General features: G+C 60.5%; 3 long non-coding RNA genes across 3 annotated transcripts; 2 read left to right on the plus strand and 1 right to left on the minus strand.

Moving 5' to 3' along the window:
• Nucleotides 1-3,896: 3,896 nt before the first annotated feature.
• Nucleotides 3,897-6,817, plus strand: LOC147582907 (uncharacterized). The gene is made up of 3 exons (XR_015243540.1): nucleotides 3,897-4,175; nucleotides 6,460-6,592; nucleotides 6,683-6,817. It is a non-coding gene; the product is annotated as an uncharacterized LOC147582907 (long non-coding RNA).
• LOC147582908 (uncharacterized) lies at nucleotides 5,709-8,994 on the minus strand. The gene is made up of 2 exons (XR_015243539.1): nucleotides 8,610-8,994; nucleotides 5,709-7,807 (listed from the first exon to the last, which is right to left on the minus strand). It is a non-coding gene; the product is annotated as an uncharacterized LOC147582908 (long non-coding RNA).
• A 403-nt stretch (nucleotides 8,995-9,397) lies between these two features.
• LOC147582909 (uncharacterized) lies at nucleotides 9,398-19,194 on the plus strand. Its single transcript, XR_015243538.1, has 2 exons — nucleotides 9,398-15,334; nucleotides 15,581-19,194. It is a non-coding gene; the product is annotated as an uncharacterized LOC147582909 (long non-coding RNA).
• Nucleotides 19,195-19,943: the final 749 nt, after the last annotated feature.

Consider the following 19,943-nt stretch of genomic DNA (forward strand, 5'->3'; position numbering starts at 1 on the left):
ACAGGCCCCCCGGGGGAGCGTGGGGGTCCGCGACTCCGGGGGACACTTAACCTAGGGCTCCACGAGCACGGCCAGGAGGCTGTCTGGGCACAAGTCCTCCGCTCTGCTCTGATCCTTCTCTGATGCCCTGCCCTGTGTTCCTCTTTGTGAAGCGCTTCAGATCCCGTCTTGCGACAAGATTAAAGGCAGAAATAACTGCTTTGAAGCACCAACCACGTCCACGGAGAACGTGGGCTCCAGGGACCATGTGACTCCCAGGGCCTGCTCCACCGTCCAAATGTGACTTCCTCACCCAGACTTTGCATCCAGTCCCGTCCCCAAACCCAAACCCCTAGGGGCTGATAATCAGATGGTAGGCGTCGGACGGGGGTGGTCTGAGTCCTGGTTGCACAGCCCGCGGGAGCCACCCCGGGCCGTCCAGCTGGTCCCCTCCTCCGCAAGGCCTCCTGGACTGCAAACTCCCCCCCACAAGCCACTCGCGTGCTCAGGGCCCCAAACGTCCGGAGGCCCTCCCCCCACCTTCCCCTTTTCTCAGGCTCACAGACGCTCCCACCCCCCCCCCCCAGAGCCCAGCCCCCCCCACAAGTTCAAGCTGCCGCCTCTGGCCCGGGCTATCGTGCACGTCTTTCTCTGCTCCCCAGTCAGCAGCCAGGGTGGCCCCATTAAACCCTGTCACCTGTGCCCCCCCCCTTTCTTTCCCAAACAAGCTCACCCCTGCGGCGGAGGTGGGCAAGGCGGATCCGGCCTGCTGTGGGGGAGCCGCGGCGCCCAGAGCTGGAACTGGAGGGGACTGGGTGGGGCGTGCACAACCGGGGTGCGTGCTAGGTGCCTGTGGGGGAGGGGGGCCCGGGGAGGTGGGGCTGGAGCCTTGCAGGGGGCGCCCAGCAAAGGGTGCGAGGGCCTGAGTGAACTGGTACCTGAGTCCCGCACACTCCCCACGCTCCCCCCCTGCTGTCGGCGCCAGAACTACCGGGAAGCAAGGCCTCACCCCTGACCGTCTCTGCAGCCCCCGCCTCTGTGCTCTGACCGGACAGCAATGTGACTCAGACACGACGGTGGCCTGTCTCCCTCCGACATGGGTCACTTGAAGGACTTTACACAGATCCTTCTAAATTGGCACTGGTCACCATTAGACACACACACACACACACACACACAGAAATCGTTGCTCTGTAACTACAACTAACAAAATTACATACATTTTTAAATCTTAATTTTGTTCTTGAGAAACGGCACAAAGATGTGATTTCTGTTTCCTCACGTTGAGACACAGGTTCTCCGGACATGCGGACGTCTGTGGCCACGCTGGGGACTGCCTCTCACACACTAGGCTCATAAGCACCTTCGTTAGGACGAGGCGGGCTCGTCCCTTGTGGGGAGTAAACGCCCGGGACCTCGCTGGAGCCGCCCTCCCCTCCCCTTCCCTTCCCTCCTCCTCCCCCTCTCCCCCACCAAGCACCGTGGTCAACATCCCCCGCTGTGTGACAAACACCCCAGGCTCGGTGGCTTCAGGCAACCACCTTTCCGCGCTCATGATTCCGCGCTGGCTGGACTCGACCACGGGCGTAACGTGGGGTCCGTCGCGGGGCCGCGGCCGTACGGAGGCAAGGCCGGGACACGCGGGACGGGCTCGGCCTCCTGTCCAGTGCTGGCCGGGACGGCGGGCCCGCGGGGACCCTGGCTGCGTGTCTCTGAGCCTCTCCCCTGCCCCACTAGCCTGAGCGGCTGCGCCCGCACATCCGGCTCGGGCAGACGGCCTTCCTAAAGGAGAGAAGAAAAGCCGGCCCGTTCCCAGTAGTCCGGACCGGGCGGCCCAGCGTCCGTCCTGCAGCGTTCTGCCGGTCGGAGCCGAGGGCCGCGGACGCAGGCCCGTCTCCCCGCACCTGTGCCTCCTCGGGGAGGGACCACGGGCTCACTGCACAGGGCAGCCGGCACTAGCCTCAGCAGAGGACGTGCGTGGGCCCCGGCTGGCGTGCGGGTGGCCCTCTGTGTGACCGTCCCCCCCCCCGCCCCCCGGACTTCACGCCCGGGAAGGCCAGCTCACGGTCGTGTGGACCCCGGCCCGCTGCCCTCCTGCGAGGAAGAGTCCAGGGACGTGTCTGCAGCCTGCGGGCAGCTGACGCGAGGTGAGAAGCAGAGAAGCAGGTGCGAGGTCACAGTGAGACGCCCCGGGGCCGGCACGTGGGGGGCAGCCACCACTGGGAGCCCTGGGCTGGTTTGGAAGTGGGCGGGGGTGTCATCCACTGGAGACCAGGTGCCCCCGCCCTCCGCCTCCCGCCGTGGGTCCTGGGCTGTGAGGCGATGGGAACTTCGCTTCGCCCTGGCCGACCTGACCACGGCACTCGGGGACACGGCAAGGACACTGCCTCTCAGTCTCGGGCTGGCCTGGCTCTCCCAGGCACCCCCTCCACCCCGGGCACCTACCTTTCCTGCCTGATACCCCCACTTAGCATCAGGCCTGCCCCAGCCCCGATCCCGAGTCCTCCCGGGAGGCCCCTCCCCACAGGGGACAGTGAGGACGCCCGCCCCAAGCCCCAGCTCAACGGAGCCCGCTGTGGGGCCGCCCGTGCTGCTCTCGGCCTGCCTTCCGGGGTTTACGTCGCAGGCCTGGGCCCGGCCCCCTCTGGTCCGTGTGGCTGTCGGGAGTCCCAGGACCTGGATCCTCGAACGCCGCGATCGGGGCCCCTCAGAAGCGCTGCTGGGACGACCGCTCAGGCCCACCCCCGCCACCCCCGGCAGGCGCCCAGGACACAACACAGGCCTTCCAGGGGCAGCACTAAAGCTCCCGCGCCCGAAACTCAGCGGCCCCTCCTGGCCTCTCCTTTATGTAGAGCTTGAGTGATGCTGATGGTTCCCTCTCTGTCTCTCTGTCTGTCCGTCCCTCCTGTCTCTCTGTGGATCTCTGTCTCTGTCTGTCTGTCTCTGTCTCTCTGTAGATCTCTATCTCTGTATCTCTGCCTATGTCTGTCTCTCTGTATCTGTCTCTGTCTCTGCATCTCTGCTTGTGTCTATCTCACAGTATCTCTGTCTCTCTGTCTCTATCTCTGCCTGTCTCTGTCTATCTGTCTCTGCTTCTGTATCTTTATCTCTGTCTCTCTTTCTGTCTCTGACTATATGTCTTTGTCTCTGTCTCTGTTTCTGTCTCTCTATCTCTGTCTCTCTTTAACTCTCTCTTTGTCTCTCTGTGTCTCTTTGCCTGTTTCTGTCTCTGTCTCTGTCTCTCCCTGTCTCCCTCTCTCTGTCTCTGTCTCTCTTTAACTGTCCCTCCTTGTCTCTGTCCCTCTGTCTCTGTCTCTCTGTCTTTCTTTGTCTCTGTCTCTCTCTTTACTTCTGTCTCCCACACACACGTTCCTTGTTTTCCCCTAGGAAGTTACAGCCCATCTCGTGCCTTCGGGACCCCCAGCCTCCACCCTGCGGGGCGCCCCAGCCCTGAAAGGCCCGGAGACGCAGTGACTCCCACGCGGGGAGGTGGTCTGTCCAGCAGAGTCACTCGGGAGCAAGTTCTCCTTTTATGTGGAAGCGGGGGGTGAACTTTCGGGTTGGGAGCGAAAGCTGCCTTGCGTAAGCGCTCAATTTAGAACCGTTTGCTGAAATTAAGCCTTTGTTCACCGGACGTTTTTAGACTGAGTAATTTTCAACTCCTGCCAGATGATAAGTAATCTGTTTTATTAGGAAAAATAAAACTTGTCATATTTGTGCAGGGGTTAAGTCAGACTTCTCCGCCGTGTCACCGGCTCTCCTGTGTGTGGACGCAGCCGCCACGCCCGCCCCCTGGACCCTCACAGCCCGTGGAGGCGCCTGCAGGGGTGGGCCGTGAGGGGCCCGGGCTCTACTCCCGGAGCACACAGCCGCCGTGTGCGACAGCCCCGGGCCAGGCAGCCGTGTGGACCACAGCCCCGACTTCAGCCCCGAGACGGGTGGGGGAGGAGCACGGAGCCAACAGTCGTGAGCGCTCACCCGCCCTCTGCTCCTCACGCGCAAGTTCGCTGGACCCTCGCGACTGTCCCCAGAACAGGTGTGGTTATTACCGACCCGCTACCGAGCGGGACACTGAGGCACAGAGGGATGGGCCTGGCCAAGATCCCACGGCCATTTGCTGGGGACAGGTGTCCGGGCCACCCGCTCCAAACGCCTGCCTATTCCCAGGCGGCCCGACAGGAAGCGCTGGCCGAAAGGTAAGTCCCAGGACCGGAAGGGCACATGGGGCCCCGACCCGGGAGTGAGGTTGGATGAGACCTCCCAGAGGAGGTTACGGCCCGGCCCGGGACGCCGCGCTCTGCCGCCCCCCGAAGCAGAGGTCGCCGTGGAAGGCCACCAGGGTCACCGCCTGCCGGGACGCACAAGCCGGACGCGGCCGGGCCGGGCAGACGTGCCTCGCGGCCTCAACCAACAAGAGGCCAGCAGAATGTCCCTGGTGCGTCAGCCCGGGGGAGCTGTCTGGGCACGGGGACCCCTGCCTGCCCTCTCCCTCCTCCTCCGCCCGCCTGGGAGCCCCCGTAGGGCGCCGCGCCGGGCCCTCGCCGTCTCTCACTACCAGGCGCCTCCAGGTGAGCCCGGGCCCGGCCTCCAGGATTCTAGCCGGCGCTGGACGTCGCGGAAGGACACGCTGTCCCCACGGCGCCCCCCCCCCCCCCCCCAAGGGACCGTGCAGCCACCACGCTATCACGATCGTTGTGCAGTCTGGCACGGGTGGCGGGTTCGTTCTGAGCTATCGAGCCTGCACGTCCACGGCCGGGGTGGCACCTTCACGGGACAGGAGTCCCAGAGGAAGAGGAGGGAGAACGGGGCAAGAATACTCGAACAACTAACACTCAAAAAAGTCCCGAGTTTAAGGAAAGACCTGATTGTATAGTTTGAGGAAACCGACAAGCCCCGAACAGAAAAAATACGAAGAGAAACGTGGCTCGGTGTGTAACAAACTGCCAGAAAATCTCGACCACATCTAGTGAAAAGAACCCGCTGTATAGAGGGACACAACAACCCCGCACTGCTCCTCTGCCGTGGCCCTGGCCGACCTGGTGGGAGACCCAGGGGAGCTCGCTTGCCTCTAGGGCCAGGCCTGGGACAGCTTACAGGGCCTCTGCCACTTTCTAGAAGCCAGAGGCCAGTCACGGCCCAGCCAAACTCCAGGCGAGGCAAGAGGCCTCGCTAGTCCCGCGTGGTGAGCTCAGCTGAGGAAAGGAGACTCCTCTCTCCCCGCCTCTTGTGATCTGACCTTGGTGCTTCAGGAAAGCGCCCATCTAGACAGTTTCTTGCCATTTACTTTTTCTTTTCCTCTTTGAAAATTAAAAACTTGATAGTTGCTGAGAAACCTAAGAATAAAGTTAATGATATATTTATACAAAACAAAGTTAAGCCATAAATCGGAAGGTGCAACCAGAGATATTAAGGAACCAGCACCCTTCACCTCGAAAGCCCCTGAAGGGTTCAGACTTCCCCCTCAGAACTGCCATGCCTTTCGCCCCACAAACCCTGCAATCGAACATCCTTCATTTTCACCAGCGGGGCTCCAAATCACTTCTAAAGATCTTAATCTGTGCGATTGTATTCTGTTTTGTCTAATTGCTATTTCAGCAGTACTGTTTTCTATTCTACTGCTAAAGGTTTTTGCAAACCGGCCTGGGAATCTCAACACCATTGATGACTCTTCGTGGAAAATACATTCTAAATTTCAAATAGCGCTTCCTACCTGGGAATAAGGCACCATCTACATTTTTACAATTTTTACTCAAATTATTTAAACTAAATAAATTCAAATTCAAGCTAAACTAACACAGAAACACAAAACACACAGTTTGTCCGTTTCTCTAACCCCCACCCCCTGCCTCTTACAACCACCAATCTGTTCTCTGTATCTGTGAGCTTGGTTTTTGCGGGACGGTTTTGATTCCACGTGTAGGAGAGATCACACAGTATTTGTTTCTCTGACGTATTTCACTGAGCATAATGCCCTCAAGGTCTCTCCATGTTGTAAATGGCAAGATTCCATTCTTTATATGGCTAATAGATCGTCTTGTATATATCCTCATCCATCAGTGGACACTGAGGTCATTTCCATATCTCGGCTGCTGTGAATAATGTGGCAGTGAACATAGCCGTGCGGATATCTCTTCAAGATACTGCTTTCAAAAAAAATTAATGTTTATTTTTGAGAGAGAGAGAGCAAGAACGGAAGTGGGGGAGGAGCTGAGAGAGAGGGAGACACAGAATCGGAAGCAGGCTCCAGGCTCCGAGCTGTCGGCACAGAGCCTGACGTGGGGCTCGAACCCACGAACCGTGAGATCATGACCCGAGCCGAAGTCGGACGCTTAACCGAGCCACCCAGGCGCCCCTCTCACGGGTTTTTCTATAGGGCCTTCAGAGTCCTCTCCATAGGGCATCATGGCATCTGGAAATAGTGACAGTCTTGCCCTGCCTTTCCATTTCAGTGCCCTTCTCTTTCTTGCCCAATTGTTCCAGAAGGACCTCCAGTTGACTAGAAGTGGTGAGTCTGGGCGTTTCGGCCTTGTTTCCGATCCCAGAGGACAGCTTCCAGCTTCTCACCGTCAAAGATGATGCTAGCTGTGGGGTGTCATATACGGCCTTTATTAGGGTGAGCTATGTTCCCTCCATACCTGCTTCCTTGAGACTTCTTTCACAAGTGGATGTTGAATTTTATCAGACGCTTTTTCTGCATCTGCAGGTGTTCTCGTGATTTTTATCCTCCACCTGGTCAACGCGGTGAATCCCGTTGGTGGCTGCGTGGCTGTCGAACTATCCTTGCATCCCTGGAATGAACCCCGCTCGGCCGCAGTGAGTGGTCGTGTGGACTGTTGAATCTGGTTTGCTAATCTCTTGTTGAGGATTTTTGCCTCTGTGTTCACAAGGATGTAGCCCCGGAAGCACCGTCTGCGTTTTAATTCTTTGGAAACGCATACTCCATGAATGGTAGACGTTAAGAGCTCGCAGTTACCCAAAATGCCCGTTTAACCAAAGACGCCCCCTCCCCAACCATCTCACTCAGTGGGAGCTACTGTTGCAAAGGGATCGATCCCCCGGAAGGCTCAGGGATGTGCTTCCAGCCACGACGGCACAGTGGTGGTTTAGGACATGCCTCTAATCCCCCAACAATCCCATGCAGGGTCAGCCCCTTCTTGAGTCATGGCTCGGCAGCAAACCACATCAGTTAACAAATGGACGAAATACGTGGAATCTCTGATCATCTGTAAGGCACCAGACCGATGTGAGGGCTGTTAATGAGAACAAACGTGCCGCTGTTCCTGTAGGTCAGCCCTGAACCTACACGGCGATCCACGCACCAATTTTCCAGAGCAGGACGAAGGTGTGGCAGCTTGAAATGGAACGCGAGGTGTAGCGTTGCCGGGTGCCCTCCAGTCACCTCAGCAAACAGCCGGCCTCCACGTGGCTTACAAAAGACGGACCCCAGGAGATGGGAGAAGTGGAAGAGTGGCTTCCGCGGCGGGAACGTCCGTCTATCACTGTCTACACCATTTCCCGCATCCTGATCCTGAGGGTCAGTGTGCGGAGCGATTGTGCTCGAGCTGGCTCTGCTGCTGTCACCTTCTTGTCACCTTCAAGTGACAGTCTGCTGGAGGGACGCGCCAGGAGCAGCCCTGCAGAGCACTGGACGCAGGGCAGGGCGCCCGGTGCAGAGGTGAGTCGGGGAGGGGGAGGAAATGGGGATGAGCCAGCAGGGGGGAGGCAGCAAATGGGGCTGAGAGAAAGCAGAAGTCTGCGGTTGCAGAGCAGGGCTCGGTGGAGACCCTCCCAGAGCTGCGTTGGGACAGGAGAGGCAGGTGGCCCACATCTGTTGATGGAAAAGGATGATGAGGGAGAGACTGTTAGCTCTGGGAGATGTTTCCCAGGCCGTGTATGCCCACCCCTCCCTCTGCCAACATGCGTGTGCACACACATACACATGCACACGACTGTATGCACATGGTGAACCTACCCGTGTACACACACCCACACATGCACACACACCTGTGCACAGATGAAAACGTCAGGACCCAAAGGGGCTACGTGACTTTCCTAGGTGACATCTGGGAAAGGGGAGAAAATGTCACCCAGAAATGTACTAGAATCCCGCCTACCTGAGCTACACTCATGCTACACGCCTTGACCGAGGGCTTGTCACTTGGCCTCAGACCCCATTTCCCAAAGGGCAGCTCACTGGGTAGAGCGCTGGTCAGCCCGGGCCTCGCTTGAACAGAAGGGCGCTCGGCAGTGAGTCTCCAAGCGAACCCTGCGCGCAAGCAGCCAGTGCCAGGGGCCCATCGGAACTGCCACGCCTCCCGGACACCAGCCCGCCTGGCTCGCAGCCCCAGACCGCACCCCCAACCCCCCCCCCCCCCCCCCCCCCGACTCAGCAGGCACCATGCGGGCCACCAAACACACAAGGAGGCCCGTCCGCGACTGCGTGGTCCTCACCGGGGCTCCTGGCGCTCCCAGTTCACTCCCACTTTATGGATGAGAACATTCACCTTTTCCCGGGGTCACCGGGTAGCAAAGCCCCCACGGGGCTCCGGTGTGTCCCCGAGGAAGCTGGCTCAGCCGCGGGCCCCTCGCCGCCCGTGGCTGGAGGCTCGTTTCCCAGGCGCGCCCCTCACCCCGAAGGGAAGCTGGGGAGGCTGGCTGCGCTCCCTCGCGCCGTGGGGTTCTGCGTCACAATCAGTCCCCTCTGTGCGCCCTGCCCGGTGCCCGGGGGCAGGTACTTGTATCCAGGTCTGTGCTCTTTTCTTCCGGACTTTCTTTCGGACGGAACCGAGGGTGTGTTTCACTCACTCACTGCTCGCGGAGCACGATCCCATTCTGGCCAGGGTCGGAACTCCGTGCCCTCGGGGGGGCCCAACGCCTGTGCCCTCTACCGTCCCCGGAAATGGACATCTAAGGGTGACGTGTGTGCCGACGCCGCACGGGGATGCGCCCCCCCGTCGTGTCCGCCCCCTCGGGCGCCCCCACGGGATTGTGACGGTCCTCTCCAGCCCAGCCCCCCCCCCCATTGTCTCACTGCTGTGCCTCACACCTGGGGGCCGCCGAGCTGGGCGGGGGCGGCTTCTCCTCCAACCAGGGCAGGGGCTCCGGGGCGGTGGGTTTTCGGTGGGTGGCCGCCCACCTTTCCTAATTCTACGGGCTGAGATGTGTGCTGGCGCCCGGCTGTGGGTGTCCCCACGGCACAGGTAGCCGAGCAGGGACCCGCCCCCTGCGGTTTGCGGCGGCCGGGAGCGGGGCTGGGGGCGCAGGGGGCCAGGGGCGGGGGCTGGGGCGCGGGGGAGGGGAGAGGGAGAACTGGGGGGGGGTGGGGAGGGGCGGGAGCAGGGGGCGGGGGCGCGGCCTAGGGCTGCACCTGTCTCAGGCGCGGGCAGGTGCGGAGGCAGCCCGCCGGGTGGGAGGGGTGGCCGGGCGGGGGGCGGAGGGGAGCTCCGGGCGCGGGTCCGCCAGCACGCCTGGGGCCGGGAGGACTGCCACCCCCCGCCCGCCCCGCGCCCGGGGGGGGGGGGCGGGGAGGGGGCTCAGCCATCCGCCCCCATTCACAAAGTCAGGCTCGAGGCACCCCGGCCCGCCCGGCCCTGCGCCTGCGCGTTCCCGCCCGCGTGTCTCCCGCTCTGGGTCCGGAGCGCATGCGCGGCGGTCTTCCCCCTCCCTCCCAGCGCCCCGCGAAAGCTCTCACCTCCCCCACGTCAAAGAACAAAGAACGTCTAGAGCGCCGGGTCCCTGAGGAAGGCTGAGCTGTCAGGGCACCGACCTGCCCGCGTCTGCAGGTTCTCCTTCCATTTCTTCTTCCCCCTCCCCGAACTGCAGCGAGCCCCCCCACCTCCCGCGCCCGGAATCCGCGGGGCGTCAGTCGGAGCCTCGCGGGGAGAAAGAAGGCTTTGGAGTAGGGCCGAGGGGCGACGGGGGTGGGGGGTCCTTGATGGGGTCACCCAGAGACCGCTGCCACAGTAAAGCAATCTGGACTGGACGGGGGGCGTCCTGGCAAAGAAGCAGCCCAGGGGTGCTGGCGTGCTCCTCGTGGGACCCGGTGGCGCGGGGCACCCGTGGGCTCTGTCTGCCCAGGGCCCCGCCTACGGGCCACCCTGCCCCCAGGGCCCTTATACGTGCCCTGACCCGCATCCCTTTGGTCTCTAGGGCGGCCGGATAGCATCTTCCTGCGCGTTTTCGTGGTTCCAGAGGGCGAGGGTCGAACTCTTTCACTGTCCTGACAAGCGCTGCCTCCAGACGCGGGCTGGGGGTCCACCCTGGCTCCTGACGCTAGGGCTGGGGAGAAAGCTAGCTGTCTATTACCCGGAAGTCAGAGTTCTGGGTGATTAAGGGTAAACAGGAAGCCCGCACCAGTGACGGGGTCCCAGGAAGACCCCGAGGCCGCGGGCGGGCCTCACTCTTCCCTCCTGTTCCCGAAGCCCAGTGGGGGGAGCACGTGGGGGTCCTTACCAGCGGCGGGGCTGACAGAAGGTTCACGAATAGCACTGTGGGGACGATGCAGACAAACCCACAGCAGTACGACGGCACGTGAAATAACCAGACGAAGATTAACAGGAAGCCCTGTGCAAACCAAGTGTTACCTTCGGAGGTGGCTTCAGATGCGAAGGTGTCCCTCCCCACCCCCCACCCCCACGTTCCCCTTGCGGGCTCCCTGCATTTCACGGGGGAAGCTGTCCCCTCTCGGCGTCAGCCGCCAACCCCCACGCCCACGACGATGCCCAAGGACCACGGCCTCCCCCAGACTCGCCTCACCTACAGCTCTGCTGACTTTTCCACCTAAAACCCAGGCACCGAGCTCCACCTCCCAGAGCCCCGGGTTGGATAAAGGACACCGGGAGCCCACAGGAAGGCTCCCCGTCTGCCCGTCCGGCGGCCTCACGCGTGGCCTCCGCTCCAAATTCCCCCCTGACCTCAGGCCACAGCACGGCCGCTCCTCTGCCTCCTCCGGAGCCCCTCCCCGCCCGAATCCGCCTTCGCCCCCCCTGCACGACTCTGCCCAAGGGCCGTCGAGCAGTCACTTCAGCCACCCCGAGGAAACGCAGCCCAGGCCCGCACAGCTTGGCGGGCCGCCCTCCGCTGGAGGAGCCTTCCCCACGCTGGCCGCCCCCCGCCAGGCTGGACTCCGGCAGGCGGGGCCCACGCTGTCTGTGGCTCTTCCCACACGGCGGCATCCTCCCCGCACCCTGCGGGGACCCGGGCTGATCCTTCAAGACCCAGCCGGCACCGCCCAGGTCGCCGTCACCCGCGCAGACTCGTCACAGAGCCGCGTCCCCCCGCACACCGCGGGACCGAGACTGTTCGGCGGTGAGGTTACACGCGGGATGGGGGCACCTCGCAGCCTGGCACGTAGTAGGCGGCCGGCGAGAGTCTGAAGGCGGGGAGCCGCGTCCCTCCTGCCCTTCCGCCGGCACTCACGTCCACTGTCTTTAAAATTGTTATTTCTATCCTGCCTTGTTCCAGAAGGATCTGAGGCGACTTTGATCGAAACTTCACAAAGACTGATTTCCCGGGAGTCCCGGATTAGTTGAGAGCCAGAGGCTTAAAATTATACATTCACTCATTCAATCAATCAGCAAATATTTATTCAGCTCTGCGTGCTGGGAACAGGTTCAGTCCGCGAGGGCCACGAATTTGCACGTCGAAGTCCACGCGGGCCATGAACTTGCACGTCCAGCCCCACCCAGACCACCTCGGGGCCCCAGCTGTGCCTGTGGACCACAGGCCCCGGAAGTGAGCTCAAATGCTTACACGTGGTCCCAGGAGGAAGGCGGGGCGGGGGAAGCCAGTATCCTGGGCTGAGAAGCCACGTTCTTCCCGGCCCCGCGTCACATCCCTGCTCCAACCCTAAGTACACTCTTCAAAGTTGCCATTCCGTCCAGGTTGAAAACTTGAACGTGGGCCTCCAGGAGCAGTGTGGCGGCCCTGACCGCCACCCCGCCCTGGCACCCAGGGAGAGGCAGTCGGCTTCTCCAGGGCTCACACTTGTCACCGTATACAGGAGGTTGAACTGGATGCCGCCAGAGAGCTTCCTGGCTCTGGAGTTCTGGAATCCTGACGCCCCGGTTCACGCAAGAACACGGAGGAAAACCGTCCAGGGAAGGCAAGGGCATTTCCGAGCTTCTCATCTTAAAGGAAACCGCCAGAAGCAAAGGCTTGGGACACAGCCCTGTGAGCGCCTGGCCAGAGCACGCGAGGCCTCCGCTGGAGGCCCCAAGGACACTCACTGGCGGCTTTGCTCTTGGTGTTGCTGGCGGACGCACACGGACACTCCTGTGAGACTGCGCAGTGGTTCACAGGGCCAGGCTGCCACGGGGCTGTGTGGAGAAACGAAGCAGGGGGACGAGTCTGGGGGCCGTGGGGGCAAGAAGGCCTCTCTGGGGAAGGGTCCAGGCAGCGACTGGAGACCGGGGAGAGCTTCCCAGCCCGAGGTGGGAGTATGGGGCGGTCCCGGTGGGCCAGCGTGGCTGTCGGGGCGCGGGGCCGAGACGGCCGAGTGGCCGGTGGGGCGGGGTGGGTGCTGGGCCACGTGCCCGTGCAGAGCAGCCCTGACGGACAGAGACAGGGCAGTGAGGTCGGGGCGCCTCACACTGTGGGGCCCCCACGAGCGCAGCGAGCCTGGCCTCGGCCCCCCGAGCAGCCCGCGCTTCTCCAGCAGCCCGCCTTCTGCCCACGAGACGTCACCTCTGGCAGGTACCGGTGCTCAGGGCCCCTGGCCGCGGCCTTGACACACTTCCAGGGTTCTTCCCAGCTCATCCGCTGCCCCGGTGCCCTGGACTGGAGATTCAGCGTCTGCGTGTTGATCCTGAGCAGGGTGCTGGGGCGCGTCATGAAATGACAGATCGGGAGTCATCTTTTTTCTTAAAGAATACGCCGTTTTTAGGAGGCCAGTGTTGGCTGGCGTGAGCACTGGGCTAAGACATCACAAAGAAAGAAAACTGCAGAGAAATACCTCTTACAAATACGGAGGCACAAATTCTCAGCGAAACCCCGGCAGACTGACCCCAGCAGGATATACAGTAAGAATTATACCCCAGGACCAAGTGGGATTTATCCCAAGGATGGGCTGGAAACAGCGCATCAGATCCCAAGAAAGCTATTTTTTAATGTTAGATGCGAGCTTTTAACACGTTGAACGCACCACACCTGGCCGCGTGGGGTGACACGCCGTGTCCGGGGCTGCCGGGGTGGCTACGAGAGCGGGGCGGGGAAACACAGACACGCCCCTCCCGCCGCGAGGTCTGGAGCCGCGGCCCGAGGTCGGCTGTCAGCCGGGCAGAGGCCCCCGGGGCTCTGGCGGAGGGTCCCTCCTTCCCTCCCCTGGCCTTTGTTGCCTGCTGCCGCCCTTGGTGTCACTCAGCTTGTGTACATGCCGCCCCAGCTTCTGCACCCGCCGTGACCTGGTGCCCCCGTGCGTCCCTATGTGTCCCTGTCCCTCCTCCTCTAAGGGTGCCAGCCACTGGACTTCGGGCCTCAGCCAGTACGAGCTCACCTTAACTTGACGGCATCTGCAAAGGCCCTATTTCCAAATAAGGTCAATACACAGGCCTAGAGGTTAGGACTTAAACGTGTGTTTCGGGGGCACATAATTCAACCCCCGAGAGGCTGCGAGAGTCGGCCTTTTCCAACGCATTTCACTGACTTCGCCTTCTTTGGCTGCAGAAGCACAGCTGGGCAACTGTGTCACCTTGAAGGGCCCCGCTGACCCTACTGGTTTATGGTCCTCACCGTTTCCTGTACTATTTGCTGTGTTTCAATCGATTTATTTTATATTTAAGTTTTCTGGGTTTTGGGGTGTTTTTGCTTCAGGTTTTCATTCTATAAGCACAGAGCATTACACAAGCTCTTGTTTGTGAGCTACTAAAGAGGACTTCCACCGGGGAATGTGCCCTGTGCTAGACGGTTTAAGGGGTCCGCACCCTCCCAACGTGCAGGGAAGCCCGCGGCCCCCACGCCACGGCCGCAGCTCCCTGGCCCACCCTTGACTTGCAGAAAACAGGGAAGAACGGGGGCAGCCCCCCACCCTGGCCAGCCGACCCCAAACCCTGCAAAGCCTCTGAGTTCCTCCACTCAAGGAGGGTCTTCACGCGGAGCGGGCCCCTCCCCACCTCGCGCCCCACGTCTCGTGGCCTTTATTTGCTTGCACACCTGCCGTCCTCGAGGATGGAAGGCCGCCTGACTCAGTCATCCCTGTCTGATTCATTACCGCCTGGCTCGGCCATCCCTGCTCCAAACAGCCTCGGAGATGCCCTGGCAAGCAGCTCACGTGGGGCTCTCCTCTACCGCGACGTGCAGACCCCCACCCGCCGTGCTTGTCCAGAACCCAGGTGCAGCCCCCACCCCTCCCGGTGTCTGTGTTGCCCCTGGGGGGCCTCAGGCTGCCCTCAGCGTCAAAACGGGCCACGCTGAACGCCGTGAACTCCATCCCTTCTCTTGGGCCCGAGGGCTCCCTGACAGGGGTCCAAAATGCTGCCCCCGCTGGTCAGGACCTGTGAGCAGCCTGGATGTAGGTGCTCCCAAAAGGCCAGACTGGCCCACGGGCGAGCGGAGACCCCCAGCCTCCGGAGCCGGTGCCCCTGCTGGAAGGGACTGGGGGGGGGGGGGAATGCACCCACCCAATGCCACCCCATGCAGGCAGGAAGTGTCACCCCCTGACTCGGCCAAGGCACACAGGGCCTGTAGCAGAAGGTTTAAAGGTCGTTAACATTTGTCAGTAAAAAGCAATAGGTATTTCTACGCAGCGGCATCTGGATGAGCAAAAGAGATCACTCTTCAATCACCACGAAACCTCTGCTCATTACACACCATCATTTTCGGTTATTAACAGGCAGCCGCTAGCCACTGACATTTTGCACGTTTCCTCCAGGATGCGTCGGGGACACTTCTGGCACTCAGTTTGTCATTTTCATCAGTGTCTTTCGCCAATTGACCGGCCCGGCCCCAAAACCTCACACTGTCACTCATCATAAGTGAATTTATCCACATGTACGTAATCAGAATACACATGAGAGTTCTGACTGTTTGCATACGAAATTACTTCATTCTCCACGCTTCAGAAAAATTCAGTTTTGCATAATAAATGATGATAAGGTCCAGTTGACAATTACATAGGTGGGAATTGTATGAGGAGATGCCTGGAATTTCAATGGGCTGGGAGTGTGTCTGCAGGTTGCTCGAGCAATCAGCCGCGAGGCCTGGTCCCCCGATGCCGGGGGCGAGCGCCGGGCTCCCAGCCCCCATCGGAGCCCGCCTGGCCCACACCGCAGACTGGCACGTCTCCTGTTTGTGTCTCCTCCTGCAACACATCCTCCAACCGGCTTAGATGCACAGTAAGGCGAATATTAAAATTAATTAGGCTGGGGCGCCTGGGTGGCGCAGTCGGTTAAGCGTCCGACTTCAGCCAGGTCACGATCTCGCGGTCCGTGAGTTCGAGCCCCGCGTCGGGCTCTGGGCTGATGGCTCGGAGCCTGGAGCCTGTTTCCGATTCTGTGTCTGCCTCTCTCTCTGCCCCTCCCCCGTTCATGCTCTGTCTCTCTCTGTCCCAAAAATAAATAAACGTTGAAAAAAAAATTAAAAAAAATAAATAAATAAAATTAATTAGGCTACTATTGTAACGCAGAGAAACAGCAGCTTTCTGGAAAAAATCCTCCAGGGACGCACCCCCCACAAACAAGCGTCTGGACCGGCCTTGCTCTGCAAGGAACACGGCCCAGGACCCTCTGAGTGACTCGGGTGTGGCCTCGTGACGCCAAAGAAGAAACCAGAGCAGGGGCGCTTGGGGGCTCAGTCGGTTAAGCCTCCGACTCCTGGCTTCCGCGCAGCTCGTGATCCCGCGGTTTGCGAGTTCAAGCCCCACGTCTGGCTCCGCGCTGACCGCGTGGAGTCTGCTTGGGATTCGCTCTCTGCCCCTCTTTCGCGCACGCTCTCTCTCTCTCAAAAGCAATAAATAAACCTAGAAATTTTTTAAATAGATAAGGTTTAAAAAGAAAAAAGAAGAAATGAGAACAAAGTGCGTTCTGGGTTTTCCAAGGACCGCCAGTCTCCGTGACTCACGAAGGGGCTCTGTCTGCTCCAGAGACAAATGTGCTTTTATGTCTGATTACACTGGTCTAGGGACAGCATTGTCATTTGGCTCATTAATCAGCTGCGTCTCTCATGTTCTAACCTACTTACTGCATCCGGCGGAGGGCCCGCCACAGTCACCTTCCCCCCCCCCCCCCACTGTGTACCTCCTTCCTGACATCACGCCCACAATCGCGGAAGGTCCCCGGCGGCCAGAGGTTCTGACACTGACCACCGACCTGCCTCGCTTCCTGAATCACAGCCACTTCAGCCGCTGGGGTGACCACGGACCCCCCCACCTGGGAAAACCGTCTCCATTTGAGGTTAAAAAACAAATCCACACGCTTTGACATAATCCCAAACACCTCTTCCCTTTGTCTGCAAAACGGACTCGTACGTTCTCACCTAAAAAATTCCTGTATTTTCTCCACAGACGCATCTGCATGTTGCAGCCCCTGGAGACGTGAGTCTCTCAGACGCCGTGGCGGTGAGCCGTGGGGTGTCTGCACACTGCAGGGCCCGCCACCCCCCCTGCGGTCACAGGGGCTCCCCCGGGTCCGGCTCAGCTGCTACGCTCTGGGCATCCGTGTTCGAGGCCTCATCTCACTGGATCCGCCAATGATCCCGCGTCGAGTGACAGTCGCTGTGATTGCCCGCTGACAGCAGTGAGGGAATGAAAAGTCTGGAAGGAACAACGCATGCCTGGCCCCCAACGGGTGGGGTGGCCCTGTGTGATCCCGCACATGACACTGTCCTCACCTGCTCCCGCCTTCCGGGGGCTGCGGAGAACCCTGCCCGCGTAGGCTTCAGGGTTATGTGGGGGAAAGCTGGCTCGCCCCCTGCGTTCCCACAGGCACGTGCAGAGAGAAATGTCACCAGATTCGCCGGATCTGAAATCTGCCGGGAGACTAGGGAGGAAGCCTCTGCCTTCAGAATTTGGCCGCAGCCAGATAGACAGGAAAACGCTGCATTCGACCCTACAGAACAAGATGGAATTCAGCGGAAACGTGAATGACGCCGGAACCGGCTGGTTGATTCCGGGAATATGTGTGACAGAGACCTGTGCACCTGCACGGTGCCTCAAGCACTTGGGTGTGACTCAGTCTGGCCAGGACACGTCTCCAGGGATGGTCACCTAGGGGCTCATGCGAGCAGCTGTGCCACCCTGTCCCCCACACACCAGTGCAGAAACGTTAAGCATCCCTTCCCTGGGTGGACCTGGCCCTGAAGCCTGGGTAGATCTCCTCCTCGCTCAGGGGACATGCTCCATCCGGAAACGCCAGACCACAGAGACACCCTCCCCGTGATGCCTTCCTTCCTTGTGACGTTCCCTCTGTGACGGCCCCCGGGACACCCTTACACACAGCCTGGCGTCTGGGGCGGTGTCTCCAAGCAGAAGCCGCCATCCGGCTCCCCCAAGTGTTGCTGTGAAGGCCACCAGACCCCGCAGTGGCCACGGAGGACCCCTTTCCCTCAGCACCTGCCCCCACAGCCTCCAAACCCGCGACACTCAAGGTTGCCCGGGGTGAGTCCTGGGAAGACATGGTGAACGGGACCACCAGACCCCCAGCCTGCACAGCTAAGGCACCGCACCGCCCTCCCCCACCCCTGCCGGAGACAAGCTCGGCCTCGGAAGGGAGGCCCCAGGAACAGCTGAGGGCAGGGGGTGGCTTTGCTAAGAGGGAGCCGCCCCAGAAGCCTGCACAGGGAGTCGTGACACCCGTGCCCTTCGGCTCGCACACCTCGCGAGGTTGGCAGGCCCCCCTGCAAACCACTGACGCGGCACCAGGGAGAGCGACAGACGTGGACGTCCCACAGCGGGCTGGCAGGTCCCACCCTGGCCAGCAGGCTTCGCAGATCCTGACCCGTAAAATCAGTGTTCATCCAAAGATGCCCAAGCTTTTGGGGGGGGGGGGGGAGAGAAGTACCTATTTATGTATTCAATCTATTTAACAAAAACTTCATAGAAAATATTATCTGGACAGAGAGTATTGCAGCCATGAAACGGAAGATGCTACGTAAAACAAAAAGAGAGGGGCCCCTCGGTGGCTCAGGCGGTTGAGCGTCTGACTTTGGCTCAGGTCATGATCTCAGCAGTTCGTGGGTTTGAGCCTCGGGTCTCAGAGCCTGGAGCCTGCTTCGGATTCCATGCATCTCCCTCTCTCTCTGCCCCTCCCCTGCTCGTGCGCTCGCTCTCTCTCTCTCTCTCTCTCTCTCAAAAATAAATAGACATTTAAAAAATTAAAACAAAAAAAGAATATTCAAAGAATAAGAAGGAATTCTTGTGACAACAGTGTAAAATTGTTGATCGAGTGGAAGAAAAAGCTGAGGAAACCTCGTCAAAAAGAAAACTAAGAGCTGAAACAGGACAAAAAGGTAAGAAAAGTATATTCAGCCGAGGGGGCCTCACAACTCGAAGTGGGGGGTCCAGAACAGAGAGCAGAGGAAGGGGCAGGAGACTGTCAAGGTCACAGGCCCGGAGGAAGGGCATGACCTCGTCCACCTGCACCAGTGGACGAGACGAGACGAGACGAGACGCGCCTGGTGACCACAGGTCTCAAGCCACCGAGAAGCGAAGACTCCGGAAGGTCAGGAGGAGAGGCAGGGCGCTGGGAATCAGGACGACGGGGACACCTCCGCTGAAACCCAGGAAGCTGGAGCACGCGGGGAGTGGCCTCTGGGGGGAAGTCTTGTCCAACGCAAAACTATATCCGCGGGCAAATACGTCAAGGATGGAGAAAGGATGCGCGTAGTTTTAGACGGGCGCGTCCTCAAAACATTCACCTCCCACACGTCCCCTCTCCGGAAACTACCACAGAATGTGCCACGTCAGGGCCAGGGAGCAACCCCGACGGGAGGCCGTGGCCGTGGGCAGCGGGGTGAGGCTCGCCAGGTGAGCGGGGAAGGAAGCCCCCGGGCGGCGCCCTCCACCCAGGGGCGCCTGCCAAGGTGGGAGGAGGACGCAACACGCCCGGGACACGTCAGCCGTGAGACGGAGGGTCGGACGCCAGGACCAGTTGCGCATCCTGCGGGGAGGCGTGGGTCTGGAGAGCGTGGCCGCATCAACAGCGTCCAGGAGGAGGCGTCTCTAAAAGGACGGAGCCCTCACTGATTCCAAGAAAAAACAAAATTTAATACAAGAAATGAAACCTAGTTAAGATACTGAGCGGCTCCAGTTCTGAATGATATTTACAGTGTAATCCTGTAAGCATTAAAAATTATGTTATAAGGGGGGGCGCCCGGGGAGCTCAGTCAGCGAAGCGCCCAACTTTTGATTCCGGCTCAGGCCACGATCTCACGGTTCGTGGGCTCGAGCCCCGCGTCCGGCTCCAAGCTGAATGTGGAGCCTGCTTGAGATTCTCTCTCTTTCTGCCCCTCTCCTCCTCTCGCACACACACTCTCTCTCTCTAAAACAAAAATATTTTTTTTAATTTTAAGTAAGAAACAGTGAGTGGTATAGGTCAAGAACCACCTGGAGAGATTTTCAGGCTGCCGATGTTGGGGGGGGGGGGGGGGCCCCTCCGGGGAGCAGGTGTCGCGGGGGCCGAGGTCACATGGCCGGTCGGTCGCCCGGGCACGGTTGCTGCTGGAACGGCCACCTGTCAGGGGGACGCGGGTGCCACCACGGCCGCTCGCCCTCCCCTCAGGGAGCAGGTCCGCCCAGCGGGCACTTGCGTGGGGGTCATCCCGGCATCGGGTCCCAAAGGGAGGTGTGGAAGGCGGGAGTTGCCATTTCTGCGTCTCTGCCCCCACGCTTGTTGACCCAGGCTCAGTGGCTTCAGGGAGACACGGAGGGGAACCTCGACTGACGTGACTTTCTCTGCTGACTTGGCCGCTGCTGAGGACTGGGTCTGGGTCTGGGCCGACAAGCTAGCCTCGCACGGGAGCAGCGAGCCACCCTC

This window comes from Puma concolor, chromosome A2, assembly GCF_028749965.1.
Source record: "Puma concolor isolate L17-30 chromosome A2, mPumCon1.1.hap2, whole genome shotgun sequence".
Classification (NCBI taxonomy): Eukaryota; Metazoa; Chordata; class Mammalia; order Carnivora; family Felidae; genus Puma; species Puma concolor.